The sequence below is a fragment of the Chiloscyllium punctatum genome, chromosome 14, assembly GCF_047496795.1.
Source record: "Chiloscyllium punctatum isolate Juve2018m chromosome 14, sChiPun1.3, whole genome shotgun sequence".
NCBI classification, from domain to species: Eukaryota; Metazoa; Chordata; class Chondrichthyes; order Orectolobiformes; family Hemiscylliidae; genus Chiloscyllium; species Chiloscyllium punctatum.
In genome coordinates, this window is record NC_092752.1 from 6,079,566 (window position 1) to 6,096,272 (window position 16,707).

The window sequence follows — 16,707 nt, forward strand, 5'->3', positions numbered from 1 at the left end:
CATGGCCAATTCACCTCACCTACATCTCTTTGGACTGTGGGAGGAAACCCAGGCAGACACAGGGAGAATGTGTAAACTCCACACAGACAGTCACCCGAGGCTGGGATTGAGCCTGGGTCCCTGGTGCTGTAAGGCTGCAGTGTTAACCACTGTCCCACCCCTGTTTCTGATGTCTGTGTATCTGAACAATCTTGTGACCATAGGTGAACATGAGTGAAATGTTTGAAAGGTTCGCTTTTCTAAATTATTACAAGAACTCCCAACAATTTGTGTTCAGAATGATTAGGGGACAAATTGGTGAGGGCGCTTAAGTATCTTGTCTCTACTTTCTCCAGGAGACTCCTTCAATGACTAGCATCCCATAAAGTTGGATGGTGAAATGCCTCTTGGGATAAGTGGGAACTTCCCAAAACAGGAAATTGGGGTTAGATTCTTCACGGTTGCAAAATGGGGTCTTGCGAATTGACCGACCATATAATTACCCAGCTCCCTTAGTTGATGACACATTGGTGGTGGTATATAATTTGGAGCTTAAAAATGTGTTGCTGGAAAAGCGCAGCAGGTCAGGCAGCATCAAAGGAACAGGAGAATTGACGTTTCGGGCATAAGCCCTGAAGAAGGGCTTATGCCTGAAATGTCGATTCTCCTGTTCCTTTGATGCTGCCTGACCTGCTGTGCTTTTCCAGCAACACATTTTTAAGCTCTGATCTCCAGCATCTGCAATCCTCACTTTCTCCTAGTATATAATTTGGATCCAATTTATACTTTCATATGTTCACTAAGTCTCTTCCAAACTCTTCCTTCCACTATCCCCAGCCTGGATCTGTTTACAAATATTTTTGAATCAGAGATGTTACAAAGCTGTAAAGGTGAGGCTGCTATAGTCTTACCAGACCATATGGTGACTGTCATTAGAGAGACAGAGACAACAACATACCGCTGGAGCAGGTGACACTTGAACCCAGAGCCTCTAACACACACACACACACACACTTCAAAGACTCTTAGAGCAGCCATTCCGGACCCAAACAGAGTAGCTATACCGCACGACAGGTTTGCTTGTGGGATTGCACTATTCCAATTCGGTGAAAAGCTATCAGTCACTTCTTTTGTGAGGAGGCAATTGTGGGAAAAATATTGATGGACACCGACTGTCACTTGTGTGTTACTATGGCTGCCAGTTTTTCAGCAGCCAGTCGATGAGTACGTAAACTACAACCACATCCACCCCATGAGGGTTTCCCAGTCAACCATGTGCTATCGTGCTGGGCAAACTCTCCCCTCCCTCAGCATCGAGGATTGGGAATCATTTCCTTTACTAAGTGCAAGGAAAGCATTTCCATGAAAACACTTATGGAATTAAATATAAAAAAAAAGGAAATTATGACACTTCAGGAAGAGACCATTCAGCCCATCTGGTCTGATATGGGTTATGTCTATTTCAGATAAACCTCCTTCCTATCCCTCTTTATCTCATCCCATCAATGTACCCTTTATTCTTCACTTGTATTTAGTCAGCTTCTTCATAAATACATCTGTGCTTTTTGATTCAATGATACAGTTTGGATTCATCACATTCCCTGTGGGAACAAGTTCCATATTCTCCCCATCTTCTGGGTTAGAGCAGTTTTTTCAGAATTCTTGCATTTCTGAGCAGCTTTTTTTAACGTTTGCATAAATTAATGCACAAAGCTTCTTTAAATAAACAGCTCACAGAAATATTTATCTTCCTTTGGTTTTCTAGAGGTGATATATTTACGAAGAATCTCAGTGACTGCCTCCTCACGGTGGCTTTTGGGGAATGATCACAAAACTACTTTCTGAAATAAAGGCTGGTTTTTGAACATTGGCTGAAGAGCCAGCAATATTAACACCTCTCTTTGAGAAAGTGGAAGGGCCCATTGAGTCTATCTGCCAATTAGGCACCTAACTGGGGCCCTTTGACAGGATTGAGGACTCCAGAGCGGAGTTTCTGTCCACCAACCAGAAGCTCTTCATTACTAAGGAGTGCCACCAGAGACGGTGGCTGCTGCCGGTAATGCACCACTTGAGGCTCAGGGTCTCCAATGAGCCCAGGCCATCGGAAATCAGAGCAAGAATAGGCCATTCAGCCCTTCAAGCCTACAATGCCATTCAGTTTGATCATGGCTCACAGTCCATCTCAGTATCCTGTTCTCATTTTGCCCCCATCCCTTTGATCTTTTTAGCCCTAACACCATTAGAGATCCCAGATTGGTGATGGGGGGAGTGGGGATGTGTGGGAAGTTACTGAGGTAGAAAGAGAGGGAGGGAGGTCAGCAGCAAGGGCAGTCGGGTGATTATCAGTGCCCTTCCTTTCTAGGGTCCCTCCATTGGACACTGAGTTCCTTTGATCACTGCTGGAAACTCTCAATCTGACAGCATTTGCTTTCCAGGCCTCGTACATGGAGAGAAGGCCACTCAGCCCTTTGAGTTGGCTCTGCCATGCAGTAGGATCATGGCTGATCTGGTTTTAACCTCAGTCCTACATTCTTGCACTGCCCGTCCATCCATCAACCCCCTGGGTATTCAAGAATCTATCTCCTTTGCAGTGGAAAAGGAAATCTTCAGTTGCTTGGGTCTGAAGCTGTGCCATTCTGTTCCTGCACCTCTCCAACTCTTAAAGTCCCTCTCCTCCCGGAATATGGAAGTTCAAACCCTTTAGAATGTTCGATCATCTGTCCTCATATCTCCTTTTATGACTGGGTTCATATTGTTTATAGCAAATGTCATAGTTTTACAGCAAAAACACTTTGGAAAGCTTTATTATGTTAAAGGCTCTATATAAATCTGGGTTGCTGGATTTTATGTATGTACTGTAGACATTGCCTGTAGTGGCACAATAGTTGCACTTGTCTAAATACAGATTTGTATTTAAACAAAAAACAAAACCACTATAGTTAAGAACAATGCTCCCATACATGATGTGATTAGGTGTATATGATGCTCAGTGTATCACTGATCACTGTGTTGTGTGCCTTAATTAATCAATAATTGTCTCCATAAAGTATCAAGGGATTGCATTGGCAGTGACGTCTTTAAATTATTGAGTTGGTCTCAAATTGCAGAACTGTACGGGGCATCCTATTGAAGGAGGATAACGGTGCAGACAGGAAAGAGAAACAAACCCTGCAGCTGTGACTGGTTCTAGTGTCACGGATAGTTGGAGTTAACTCCCTCCAAGGCATCCTAATCCTGTGTGTCAATGAAATGGCACGCTGCTACCTTCCAACTTTATTGCTTTGCTGCTCGGCTTTAGACAAGAAACGCATACAGCAGTCTGAAAGAACAGATAGTCCCAGAGCAGGGGATTAACAAGCTGATTTCTGCTGAAGTGAAACCATGTCACAAATCCTTCTGGAGTCTGACGTGCAGGTTATAAAGGGAAAGATTGAGCACTGAAATCAAGTAAGGTTTGATTACTCAATCAGCTTACAATTGGCAAAATGCTGACCGAATACAAATGTACAGGAACACAGGAACAGGAGTAGGCCATTCAGTCCCAAGAGTGTCCCACCATTCATTGAGATCTTGGCTGATCTGTGGCCTAACTCCATATTACCTTTCTTTGGCCCATATCCCTTCATACCTTTACTTAGCAAAAACATATTCACATCAGATTTAAAATGAACATATGATCTAACATCGACTGCCACTTGTGGAAGAGAGTTCCAAACCTTTCTGGCCCTTAGTGTATAGAAGTACTTCCTAACATGTCTCCTGAACACTCTGACCTTAATTTTCAGACTCCACCCCCTAGTTATAGAATCTATAATCAGTGGAAATTGTTTACCTTTATCTACCCTATACTTTCCTGTTAATATCTTGAAGACTTTGATCAGATCACCCCTTAATCTTCTCAATTCTAGAGAAAACAGGCTCCTCACAACGTAACCCCTGAAGTCTAAATATCATGGAGCTTGATTGTAAGCCAGTTGTACTACAAAGACTCCTTATTCTGGTTAATCAGTTCAGAGAACCAGTTCAGCACAGATGCAGGATATTCAACCATAGAGTCTGGGTCAGTTCTTATAAAGAGCTATCCACTTTGCCCCACTCCCTCCTGCTCCTTGTTCATGTCCCTGCAATTATTGTTCTTTCAGAAAGTGAGGGCCATTATTGATTCTGTATGTACTACCCAGTTAGGCACTGCATTCCAAATCTGAATCATGGATGTAAAATTATGAATGAGCAGTAATTTCCTCTAATTTAATATTTCTCAGGCTCATTCTCTTCAATAAACTTTGGTTCCTAACCCACTGACTCTATGCTTTGAAACTCTGAGACTGAACCATACATTGCCACCTTCGTATCATGTTTAACTTCAGGGTGAACTTAATACCATGCAATCTATGCCATTGCAAAGATTGCTTGTTTCCAGCTCTGTAACATCACCCAGTCCTGCCCCTGCCTCAGCTCATCTACTGTTGAAACTCTAATCCAAGGCTTGATGTCTAGACTTGATTATTTTCAAACAAACTCTTTGGCCGACCTCTGCATTCTACCTTTGCAACGATACATTCATCCCAGAGCTCTGCCACCCCTATCCTAGATAAGCCTGAGTTCTGTTCTCCGTGCACCTCATTTCCCTGCCCTACCTCCTGGTTAAGTGAAAGTGAGGACTGCAGATGCCGGAGATCAGAGTCAAGAGTGTGGTGCTGGAAAAGTACAGCAGGTCAGGCAGCATCTGAGGAGCAGGAAAATCGACATTTCAGGCAAAAGCCCTTCATCAGGAATCTTGAATATAGGGCTTTTGCCCAAAATGTCCTGCTCCTCGGATGCTGCTTGACCTGCTGTGCTTTTCCAGCACCACACTCTACCTCCTGGTTAAGCACTGCCTCAATTTTCAAATATTTTTCTACGTCAATTCCTTCATGTTCACACTTCTCCCTTCATCTGTAATCTCCAAGGGATGGCGAACTGTGCTGTGAGGTGAGATTGGTTCCAACTGGGCCTAGAGTTTAGAGGAATGAGAGTGGATGTGATTGAAATGTGTGAAGTTCTAACAGGGCCAGACACGGGATGCAGGAAGAATGTTCTCCCAGGTTGGGGAATTCTAAAAACAGGAGACGCAGTCTCAGGATACGGTGTAGGCCTGAGATGGAGAAGCAATTCTTTACTCTGAGAGTGGGTCAACCTGTGCAATTTGTTACCAGTGAGAAGTGTGGAGGCCCCATCACTGAATATATTCGGGAAAGAGATATTTTCGGGTGTTAAAGGCGTTGAGAGGTATAAAGAGAAAATGGAAACATGGTGTTGAAATGGGGGATCAGCCATGATCATATTGAACAGGAGCAGGAAGGAGGAGCCAAATGACTTACTTCCAACCCTGGTTTCCACAGCCCTCTGATGTCTTTGTTCTCATTTAGCTTCAGCCTCTTAGCCACCCCTGAGTATAAAAGTCCAACCATCTCCCTGTGTGACCTAATCACAGGTCATCAACAACAAACATTACCTGTTTCTCTCTGCACAGAGACTGCTGAGATTTTCAAGCAATGTTTTTGTTTCTTCTTAAATCAGTTTGCCAGCATATATAGTATTTGGATTTTCCCGTATTTGACTCAGTGTCAGCTGTTGCTCCATATTGATCTTGCAAAGTCACTCGAGACGCGTTAATACATCAGTGGCTTGATAACAATATAAGTCATCCCCCCATATTTGTTTGCAGCTGCTGCCTGGGTCAGGGGACAGTCAACTGTATTTTATTTCCTGTCTGTGATTCCTCAGATTAAGGTAAACAGATGAAGGAAAGTGGAGTATATTTTGAGGACAAAGACAAACGTATACTGACTCTTCACAGCTCTCAAAGAAAATGCCTTCAAATGGAAAAGTTTCTTCAAAATGAAGCAGCTGTCCCCAAGTAAGCTTTCAGCGTTGTCTTAATTTGATGCAGATTATTTTGTCTGTTTGCACCTACCTGACTGATCTCCCAACTGAAATGGACTAGTCGGAGCCACACTAAAGAAACAAGACTATTGATAGGACCTTGATCCTTTTTTTGATGATACTCTTAGTTAATCTTCCATGTCATTATCCAGGAACAGAACTAATAAATAAATTGCATCTCTCTCATCTTTGCCTTTCCGTATCTCTGTAAGCGCTTGTCTGACCTTGCCTGAAGGTTTCTGTGGTAGGACTCGCAATCTCTCTTTGGGTCTTTCAGGCCTTTGCCCCTTCAGTTTCAATTGCATCCAGTTTCTCCCTTCTTTCAGCTTTGAATCCTCCAAGGGGTTGGTGTCCTTCCAATTCTTTCCCCTCCCAGTCCCAATTCGATCCCAGCATCACCAAATTCCTTCACCTCACTGTGCCTGATCCCTAATATCTGGAATTACTGTCTTAAACGCTTCAGCTCTCTACTTCTGACTCTCTTCTGGAAGTCACTCCTTTAAAAACTACTTCTTCCACCAAATATCTTCCCAGCTAGTAGATAGGTGCTAGATGGATGAAATGGACAGGATGGGCCAAAGGGCCTCATTCTGTTCTCAGATTTCTGAATGGACCTCACAAATTTCAAATCTAATGTTGATCTTGCTTTTTATTCAGCTTCTCTGCAGCTGTAACTTTGCGTTCTTTGCTCTGTTCTATTGCCCTATGACCGTTGAATGAAGTCACACAGCGCCAGGGTATAGTCCAACAGGTTTATTTGAAATCACAAGCTTCCAGATCACTGCTCCTTCATCACCTGATAAAGGACTATAACCTGGTGTTGTGTGACTTCTGACTTTGTCCACCCAGTCCAACACCAGCACCTTCACATCATGATCACCGTGTGGTATGATTTGTGTGTACTGCACTCAAAACAAAACTTTTCACTGTACATATGTACATGTGACAATAATTAATCAAATCAAAATCAAATTTCTGTGTGGTAAAATTCTACCACTCCATCCTTATACATCTGTATACATCTTAGTGTAAAATTCCACCTGATTATTCTTTACCATCTATGTGCTAAATAAATGCGAGTTGTTGAGTATTGATTACATTCCTGGGAAGTGTTGTGGGATGGTGAAATTGTTCTTCTCATTCCCTGACATACAAACCTCTTCAGACTTGATAACAGTATAGAAATGGTCTCATCTCACCTAACCAATATCAAATCCTTTCTAAATCTCAAGGATTCGAGAAATGTAGAAACACACGAGTCAAATAATTGAGGAGGCAATGACCTACGAATTGTCACTGGACTATTAATCCAGATACCCACCATCACAGTTGGTGGAATTTGAATTCAACCAAAAATAATCTAATGATGACCATGAATCCATCGTTGATTGTCAGAAAATCCCGTCTGGGTTAATAATGTCCTTTCAGGAAGGATAATGCTGCCCTTTCACCTTCTGGCCTATATATGACTCCAGACCTCACAGCAATGTGGTTGCCTCTTAACAGCTCTCTGGGCAATTAGGGATGGGCAATAAACCAGCAATGCTACTGTCCTATTAATGAATTTAAAAAAAGTTTGTTTGGATCCCACTGTCATCCTCCCTAATTTGTCAGTTGTTAGCATTGCTGTCTCACAGCGCAAGGGACCTGGGTTCGATTCCACCCTCAGGCGACTGTCTGTGTGGAGTTTACACATTCTCCCCGCATCTGCGTGGATTTCCTCCCACAGGCCAAAGATGCGCAGGTTAGCTGGATTGGCCATGGGAAATGCAACGTTACAGGGATAGTTTAAGGGACTGGATCATGTGGATTGCTATTTGGAGGGTCTGTGTGAACTCAATGGGCCCCGACTGGCCTGCTTCCATGCTGTAGGGAATCTATTCAATGATTCCACCCAGTTTTGAGAAGCCAACACTCAGGGTTGGGGCTCATTAGCATCATCCAAGTGAGGTGCCAGCCAGGACTCGAACAGTTTGGGGGGCAGTCTGAGATGGAAAACACTTAAGAAAATGTTTCGGTTTATGGGCAAACCCAAAGCTAATGGATCATAAATCTATGATGGTCACCAATAAATCCAATGGCATGTCCTGGAGAAACCTCTTTAGCCCGAGATTACTATAACATGGTGCATGGAAGTGAACCGTACAGATGTACCTAAAGGGGAAGCTGTGTAAACACAGATGGAAGAGATGGTTAGAAGGACACGTTGGTAAGCTAAGATAAAGTAGGATAGGACGTGGCTTCTACGGAGAATAAAGACCAGCATGACCTAGTTGGGCTGAAGGGCTTGTGTGTATGCTGGAAATTCAGTCAGCTTTATACGGTAAGAGGAGGCCTCCAGAATCACAACCACTTTGTGTGACTGTATATAATATCTGTTCACATGACCCATGAGAATCACATCAAAACTGCTCCCCCCACCAAATGAAGATGTCTCCACCGTTCCATCAACTAGCTTCTAGAAGTCCTTTCACCATCTCCTCCAAATCTTCAGAATTTGTTCCAGACTTCAGATTCAAAGTTAAGTCAATGTAAGGAGAGAGTTGGGGAAGGGTGCATATGTCTGACAGAATGATAAATGTAATTATTTAACCATTTCAATCAACCACATTGAAAATTAATGAGATCCTCATAACTTTAGGCAGTACAGGTGAATGTAGGAACAATGTAAATTGATAGTAAATGGTCTTTGGTTCCGTGACCTTACGGTGAAAAATTTGTTTTTGTTCTTGTCCATTGCCTCATATGTTTTATGTTGTGAGTTGCTCACAAATGATTGTGGTGTACGAATGGAGAATGTCAACTCCTCTTTGCCGTGACACATCGATCTGCTGTAAAGTCAATAAACACAACATTCAATGAAACCCTGGATCACTTCTCGTTATTTTTACAAAGTCACCCCATCCTTCCTCCTGCCTTTCCTTAATTTGAGCAATTAGGAATCACAATTTCCCTTTATGGCCAGAAACAAAAGCTGCTCAACAAATGGAAATCTGATTGATTGAAAAAAAATCACCAAAAGCTCATCAACTTAAAACAACACTCTCCCAGTTAATATTTATCCCTTAATCAACATCACACACAGAAAGATAGATGATTTGGTAGTTGCCAGTTTGTAGGAGTTTTCTGTGTACAAATTGGTTGCTAAATTACAGCACTTCAGTGAAAGAAATTCAAATTCTGTCCTTCCCCTACTGTACATTCTGTGTGATAAAGGGAAAAGTCACCATAGTCCTGCTGTTTCATTATAGAGATATGACTGTTGGTGATTTAACCCTGAGGTTGAGGAAAGGAGCCGCTCATGATAATCTCAGCTGGTACAGGAATCAAACCCATGCCATTAGTGTTACTGTGTATCACAGCCCATCTGTCCAGCCAACTGAGCTAACTGCTCCTTGTGGTAGCGTGGTGCTGAGGTTGGGAGAGGGGGTTAAGTCAGGGCCCACTAACCAGGGTCCATGGGGACCTGCTGGTGTCTAGATGGGTTGGGTGGTGGGACTGGAGAACCCAGACTTCAGCAGCATTGAGGACCATGTTTTCTGTCACTTCCTCTGCCCAGCAGTTGAGGGAAGTCCCAACTGTGACTGGTACCCACTGCACGCTCTTCCTCCAGAGATACCTGGGCACAGGCAAAACTGCGGAGGAAAGGAGTCTTGCAAGTCAATAGCTTGTGCTCATGAATCAATCTTTGCCAGCCTTCTCACTCACCCCCATGTCTGCTTTGTTCTCAGATACCTAATTCCTTTCCTTCTGAGATACGATTGCAGGTTCTCTCACCCACTCTGCCAAGCTGTAATTTTAGTTTTCATATGCGGAATGTGCCAGCAATGATCTTTGAGTGGCGCTTTAAGGTACTAGGCACGAGAATGTTTCATTGAGTGGTTACATTTTTGTGACAGAATTAAACATTATCTTTCAGAATTTCCTTACCTGAGTCATATTCTCCTGGACAATATTTATCCCTTAATCAATGTCACACACAAAAATTCAAATGATCTGTTTGTGTATCTAATATTCTGTATTCTGTCAAGGAGAATTCCCATTTGCAAGAACCTCAGACTGCAAGTTTCTCTTCATACATTTGTATGTTAGCGTGTGACTGTGGGATTACACCAGGGTCAGCAACTTCTCCCAAGTGGTGCTCAAAGTTATGCCAGCTTTGAGAAGTGTTTCTTTTCTCAAGGTTTCTGCTCAAACTCACTTCCGTGTCGATAAACGTAAAACCTGCCAAGAAACTGCCTCTGCAATTCACCAACCCTTTCACAGTTGGTTTTTTTTTGAAAAAAAAGTTTGCTTTAGAAAATAATTATTGATTATAGTTAAGAGACGGTTTTGAGCAGTTTGACTAATGCAACTAGAAAAGGGGAGACCACTGCAACTGGTCGTGCTAAAGTCCAGCCGCTGTGAGTAACCCAACAAGTGAAAAATGACTTTTAAAAAAAAGGAACTGTTTACATAAGCAGTGGTGCTGATTCCAATCCAGAGAAGAGTCAGATACTAGCATAATGAATGGAATCTTACCATAAATTCAGCTAAGTGTCAGATATAGTTAATAAGAGTTCAATATAGTTCTTAGGGTCAAAGGGACTAGGGTTTGGGAAGGAAGCAGTATCAGAATGCTGAGTTGGATGATCAGCTATGATCAGATTTGGTGGAGCAGCCACAAAGGGCTGAATGGCCTCTTCCTGTTCCCATTATCCTGCTCCCTGGGCTCCTGACTCCAATGCCAAGGTTTCAGCCCAGCTGTGCACCCAATCAAAGAACCAAGAACAACAAACAATACAGTGCTGGAACAGGCCCTTCGGCCCTCCAAACCTGTGCAGACACATTTTGCCTTTCCATTCTAAGATTGTCTTCACTTAACAGGAGCCATATCCCTCTATTTTCCCTTCATATTCACATGTTTGTCCAGGTGCTTCTTGAGTCAAGGGCTGGCAATCTGCAGCTGCCCTGTACCGTTCTGATCTATTGCCCTGACATGTTGGACAGAGGCAAATTGGCACCCAGCTTTGTTGACAGGGATCTGGCCATCCTGGTGGACCAGAGGTGGGTCACTGCCCATGGTGCCCTGAGCTGTTGGTGATTAATGGAGGCCTGGAGCAGCAAGCAGTGAGTTGGAGTCACCTGGTACCCACACTGATTCTCAGGTCAGGACTTGTCGCCATGTAGTTTCTAATTGATGGGTGGGACCATGGGAACCCGTATAATTCAGGAGGCAAGGTCATTTAAGAATGTGGATGCTCATGCGTGGAACTGCTGAATGTCCCATCTTGCTGTTGACCATCCTGTTGGGAAATGGAACTTCCTGCTCTCCATATTGATCACCTCACACCATTTCCTAAACTTTCTCACCAAGGTCCATGTTGACCAGGGGATGGGAAGATTCTGCCCAATGTTTTGTGAAAAAGATTGCTAACTCTTTTTTTTGCAACCTGTGATTAGTATGTGTAATCTTGAAAGATGTAAGTACTTTCTTACCCTCAGGATATATGACCCAATTAGATAATTCCTCAGCACGTTTTTGTGAGTTTAAACACAAAGATTATTTATTCTCACACACTTACACCAAAATTTAACACAATGTTTCACCCATCTGCTCTCATACATGCTGGCTCTCAGACGCACAAAGGTTAGATACAGATGTAGATAAAACCATGTTACACATAATGGTTAACTTAGTTTATCATCACTATTTACCTCATGGCAGGCCTGTAGTTTCTTAAACAATTCTTACGCGTGAACTCTTTCAAAGGTAAAGTACTCATTCAACAGTGAACTGACCTTTTGAATACGACTGAAAGGGTTGTTGGGCTGTTTGAGAGGGTAACTATTTTTCTTGAGTTACATACAAGCCAGATCAGGTAAAGACTGCAGAATAGCCTTCACTAATGGACATTAATTGGGGAAGCAGATGGCATATTTGCAACAATCCTCACCCTCAGTGAAGCTCAAGGTTTTTATTCTGGATCTTACATCATGAGTTGGATTCATACCTCCAGTTCATTCGTCTTAGGTAGAGTCTGAGAGTGAGAGAGTATTACAGAGCAGAAAGAGATCTCCGGCCCATCAGGGTCTATGCCAGTCATCAAGCACCTGCCTATTGCAGTCCCATTTTCCAGCACTTAAAGTCATAATCATAGAGAGGCACAGAATATACCCTTTGGCCCAACTCGTCCTTGCCAACCAGATGGTCTGAACTAATCTAATCCCCTTTGCCAGCATTTGGCCCATATCCCTCTGAATCCTTCCTATTCATATACCCATCCAGATGCCTTTTAAATTTGGCCTGTAGTTTTGTGTGCAGTGGTGTTTCAAGAGTTCATCCTCTTAAATGTTGTGGTAGCAATTTCCTGAGAGCCCCCACTTACTGGGTGAGAAACTGTTTCCTTAAATCCCCTCACTTTGTCTACTAAGCCTAGCAGTTGTTTTTATCGTTATTTCACACACCCTCAGGGCTGTCCACATCCGCACTCACACTTCCAGACATTACTTCCGATCTTTGTTTGAGGATAGATTTTACTTGCCTCGTTCAGTGATCTAAAAGGTGGAATAATCTCTGTTGCTCTTTTTCACAATGACAATGAATAAATCAAGGAATGAAAATGAAAGGATGAAAGCACAGTAAGTAAATGAGACGTGAAAGTAAAGCAAAATCTAAAGCAAAGTGATTGACTGTTGACTGTTCTCCTGATGCATTTTCACGTACTGATTTATAAAAGAAAATTACATAAGGCTGGTGGGAAAAGAATTGTTTTGGGCACAGAAAAGGTTTGATTATGCAGTGAGTCCTTTGGTCTTAATGACACTCACACATTAGAAGCTGCGTTGGAGTTCAATCTCATCAAAATAAAGAGTCTAATCTCCTGTTGAAGATTTCAATCTCTTCATTTTGAGCAACTCACCTCCTTCACTCTGACAACTGCACGACGAGGTGATGATAGTGTTGTGGTAATATGACTGGCCTGCTAATACAGAGGTCACAAGATAATCCTCTGGGGCCATTGTATTCAAATCCCATCATGGTAGCTGGTGAAATTTAAATTCAGTTTGTAACTCTACAAAAGGAATAAGAGATGTCCATTCAGTCCCTCAAGCCTGCTCTCTCATCAATTACCAGTGATGTGGAGGTACTGGTGTCAGACTGGGATGGACAAGGGATAGAAGTCACACAACACCAGCTTATAGCGCAACAAGTTCATTTGAAATCACAAGCTTTTGGAGCACTGCTCCTTCATCAAGTGAAGTCGAAGGGGCAGCGCTCCAAAAGTTTTGTAATTTCAAATAAACTTGTTGGGCTAGAACTTGGTGTCATGTGACTTCTGACTTTAACTAATCAATAAGATCGTGGCTGAGTGAGTTCTGAAGAAGAGACATATCACATTTGAAGCATTAACTCAATTCCTGTCTCCACGCACCCTGCCAGACCTGCTGAGTTTCTCCAGCTTTCTCTGTGTTTGTCTCAATTACTCTTTCATTGTCGGTTCAGCATTGCTGTCCACTCCCCATTATTTTGGAAACTCTATCTGCCTCCTTTTTAAAAACGTCCAGTGATCTAACTTATAATTCTCTGGGGTGGAGGGCTCCAGATATTCACTGTCCTCTGGGAGATAAAATTTAGAATATAGCAAAGCCAGTCTCAGTCAGGATGACCATGAAAGCTAGCACTGGTTGTTTTACAAACTCACCTGGTCATTTCATGAAGGAAATCTGCTGCTCTGCTCTAGTCTGACTTACGTGTGCCTCCAGACCCACACCAATGAGGTTTACTGTTAACTGCCCACTAAAATGGCTTGGAGAGCAGCTCACTTCAAAGGCAGAAGCGAGGACCGCGGATGCTGGAGAGTTAGAATCCAAAAGTGTGGTGCTGGAAAAGCACAGACGGTCAGACAGCATCCCAGGAGTGGGAGAGTCGACGTTTGGACATAAGCCCTTCATCAGACATTCGTGATGAAGGGCTTGTGCCCGAAACGTCGATCCTTTGCTCCTCAGATGCTGCCTGACCTGCTATGCTTTTCCAGTGCATACTTTACAACTCAAGCTTCTGTTGCTTGTTTGTTCAAGCACTTACTTGCAGCTCCTGATGAATGGTGTGAGTCATTGTTAAATGCTGTTCAAAGGCAGTTAGGAAAAGGGGCAAGAAATTCTGGCCTTGCAGCAACACCCGTAATCATGAATGAGTGCAAGCTTTGACTTTCCTTAACTTTGGCCCCTGTTCTGATAGGAATGGTCTGAATTTTTCTGATCTTTTCACATAACTGAATTATTTCATTCCTAGTACCATTGTTGCAATCTCTTCTGCGTTTCCTCTAAGTCCAAAATCTATGAATTTCTTATCCCAGTGCACGTGACTGAAGTCTCAGTGAGGGAGCACTTTGGGGCCAGCGACCATAATTCTATTAGATTTAAAATAATGATGGAAAAGGATAGACCAGATCTAAAAGTTGAAGTTCTAAATTGGAGAAAGGCCAATTTTGACGGTATTAGGTAAGAACTTTCGAAAGCTGATTTGGGGCAGATGTTCACATGTAAAAGGATGGCTGGAAAATGGGAAGCCTTCAGAAATGAGACGAGAATCCAGAAAAAGTATATTCCTGTCAGGGTGAAAGGGAAGGCTGGTAGGTATAGGGAATGCTAGATGACTAAAGAAATTGAGGGTTCGGTTAAGAAAAAGAAGGAAGCATATGTAAGGTATAGACAGGATAGATCGAGTGAATCCTTAGAAGAGTATAAAGGAAGTAGGAGTGTACTTAAGAGGGAAATCAGGAGGGCAAAAAGGAGACATGAGATAGCTTTGGCAAATAGAATTAAGGAGAATCCAAAGGGTTTTTACAAAAGGGTAATTAGGGAGAGAATAGGGCCCCTCAAAGATCAGCAAGGCGGCCTTTGTGTGGAGCCGCAGAAAATGGGGGAGGTACTAAATGAGAATTTTGCATCAGTATTTACTGTGGAAAACGACATGGAAGATATAGAATGTAGGGAAATAGATGGTGACATCTTGCAAAATGTCCAGATTACAGAGGAGGAAGTGCTGGATGTCTTGAAACGGATAAAGGTGGATAAGTCCCCAGGACCTGATCAGATGTACCCGAGAACTCTGTGGGAAGCTAGGGAAGTGATTGCTGGGCCTCTTGCTGAGATATTTGTATCATCGATAGTCACAGGTGAGGTGTCGGAAGACTGGAGATTGGCTAACGTGGTGCCACTGTTTAAAAAGGACGGTAAAGACAAGCCAGGGAACTATAGACCAGTGAACCTGACGTCGGTGGTGGGCAAGTTGTTGGAGGGAATCCTGAGGGACAGGATGTACATGTATTTGGAAAGGCAAGGACTGATTCGGGATAGTCAACAATTTCCCATTTGTGCATGGGAAATCATGTCTCACAAACTTGATTAAGTTTTTTGAGGAAGATTGATGAGGACAGAGTGGAAGATGTGATCTATATGGACTTCAGTAAGGCGTTCGACAAAGTTCCCCATTAATTCAGATAAATGCGAGGTGCTGCATTTTGGGAAAGCAAATCTTAGCAGGACTTATACACTTAATGGTAAGGTCTTAGAGAGTGTTGCTGAACAAAGAGACCTTGGAGTGCAGGTTCATAGCTCCTTGAAAGTGGAGTTGCAGGTAGATAGGATAGTGAAGAAGGCGTTTGGTATGCTTTCTTTTATTGGTCAGAGTATTGAGTACAGGAGTTGGGAGGTCATGTTGCGGCTGTACAGGACATTGGTTAGGCCACTTTTGGAATATTGCAAGCAATTCTGGTCTCCTTCCTATCGGAAAGATGTTGTGAAACTTGGAAAGGTTCAGAAAAGATTTACAAGGATGTTGCCAGGGTTGGAGGATTTGAGCTATAGGGAGAGGTTGAACAGGCTGGGCTGTTTTCCCTGGAGCGTCGGAGGCTGAGAGATGACCTTATAGAGGTTTACAAAATTATGAGGGGAATGGATAGGGTAAATAGACAAAGTATTTTCCCTGGGGTCGGGGAGTCCAGAACTAGAGGGCATAAGTTTAGGGTGAGAGGGGAAAGATGTAAAAGAGACCTAAGGGGCAACATTTTCACACAGAGGGTAGTACCTGTATGGAATGAGCTGCCAGAGGAAGTGGTAGAGACTTGTACACTTGCTACATTTAAGAGTGATTTGGAGATGCCGGTGTTGGACTGGGGTGTACAAAGTTAAAAATCACACAACACCAGGTTATAGTCCAACAGGTTTAATTGGAAGCACACTAGCGTTTGGAGGGTGCAACCACCTGATGAAGGTTGAACTATAACCTTGTGTTGTGTGATTTTTAACATTTAAGAGGCATTTGGATGGGTATATGAATAGGAAGGGTTTGGAGGGATATGGGCTGGGTGCTGGCAGGTGGGACTAGATTGGGTTGGGATATCTGGTTGGCATGGACGGGTTGGACCGAAGGGTCTCTTTTCGTGCTGTACATCTCTATGACTCTATGACTCTACTGCTCTGTCCACCTCACACATGTACGATATCCAGTAGAAAGCCCTGTCCAAAATTTCAGGGTACTTATTTCATAACTAAATAAAAATAGTTGGAATATATAGGCTGCCCCTGATTGACCAGATTAAATCCTTAATATTATTGGTGAGGAACACATGTAAAAATCAGAGCTACAGGAACTTTCTGGGAATCTTCCGAAGGAAAACCTTTGCATCTCCCTGACAATAGTTGCCAAGGCAACTCTAACTAGATCACAGCAAAATCACACAGACTTATTTAAAAGGGCAGCATCTGTTATTTTCTTTCTCTTTCAGTGAATGCACGAAATAGACAGAAAGAAATGTC

General features: G+C 42.9%; 1 protein-coding gene across 2 annotated transcripts in view; it reads left to right on the plus strand.

Annotated features, from left to right (window-relative positions):
- The window catches only part of stpg2 (sperm-tail PG-rich repeat containing 2), a 332,382-nt gene extending 323,615 nt beyond the window's left edge, over window positions 1–8,767 (plus strand). For both annotated transcript variants that reach the window (XM_072583829.1, XM_072583828.1), the window contains one exon: window positions 5,746–8,767. The gene's annotated coding sequence lies outside the window, so the exon portion shown is untranslated. The remainder of the gene's footprint in view (window positions 1–5,745) is intronic.
- Window positions 8,768–16,707: the final 7,940 nt, after the last annotated feature.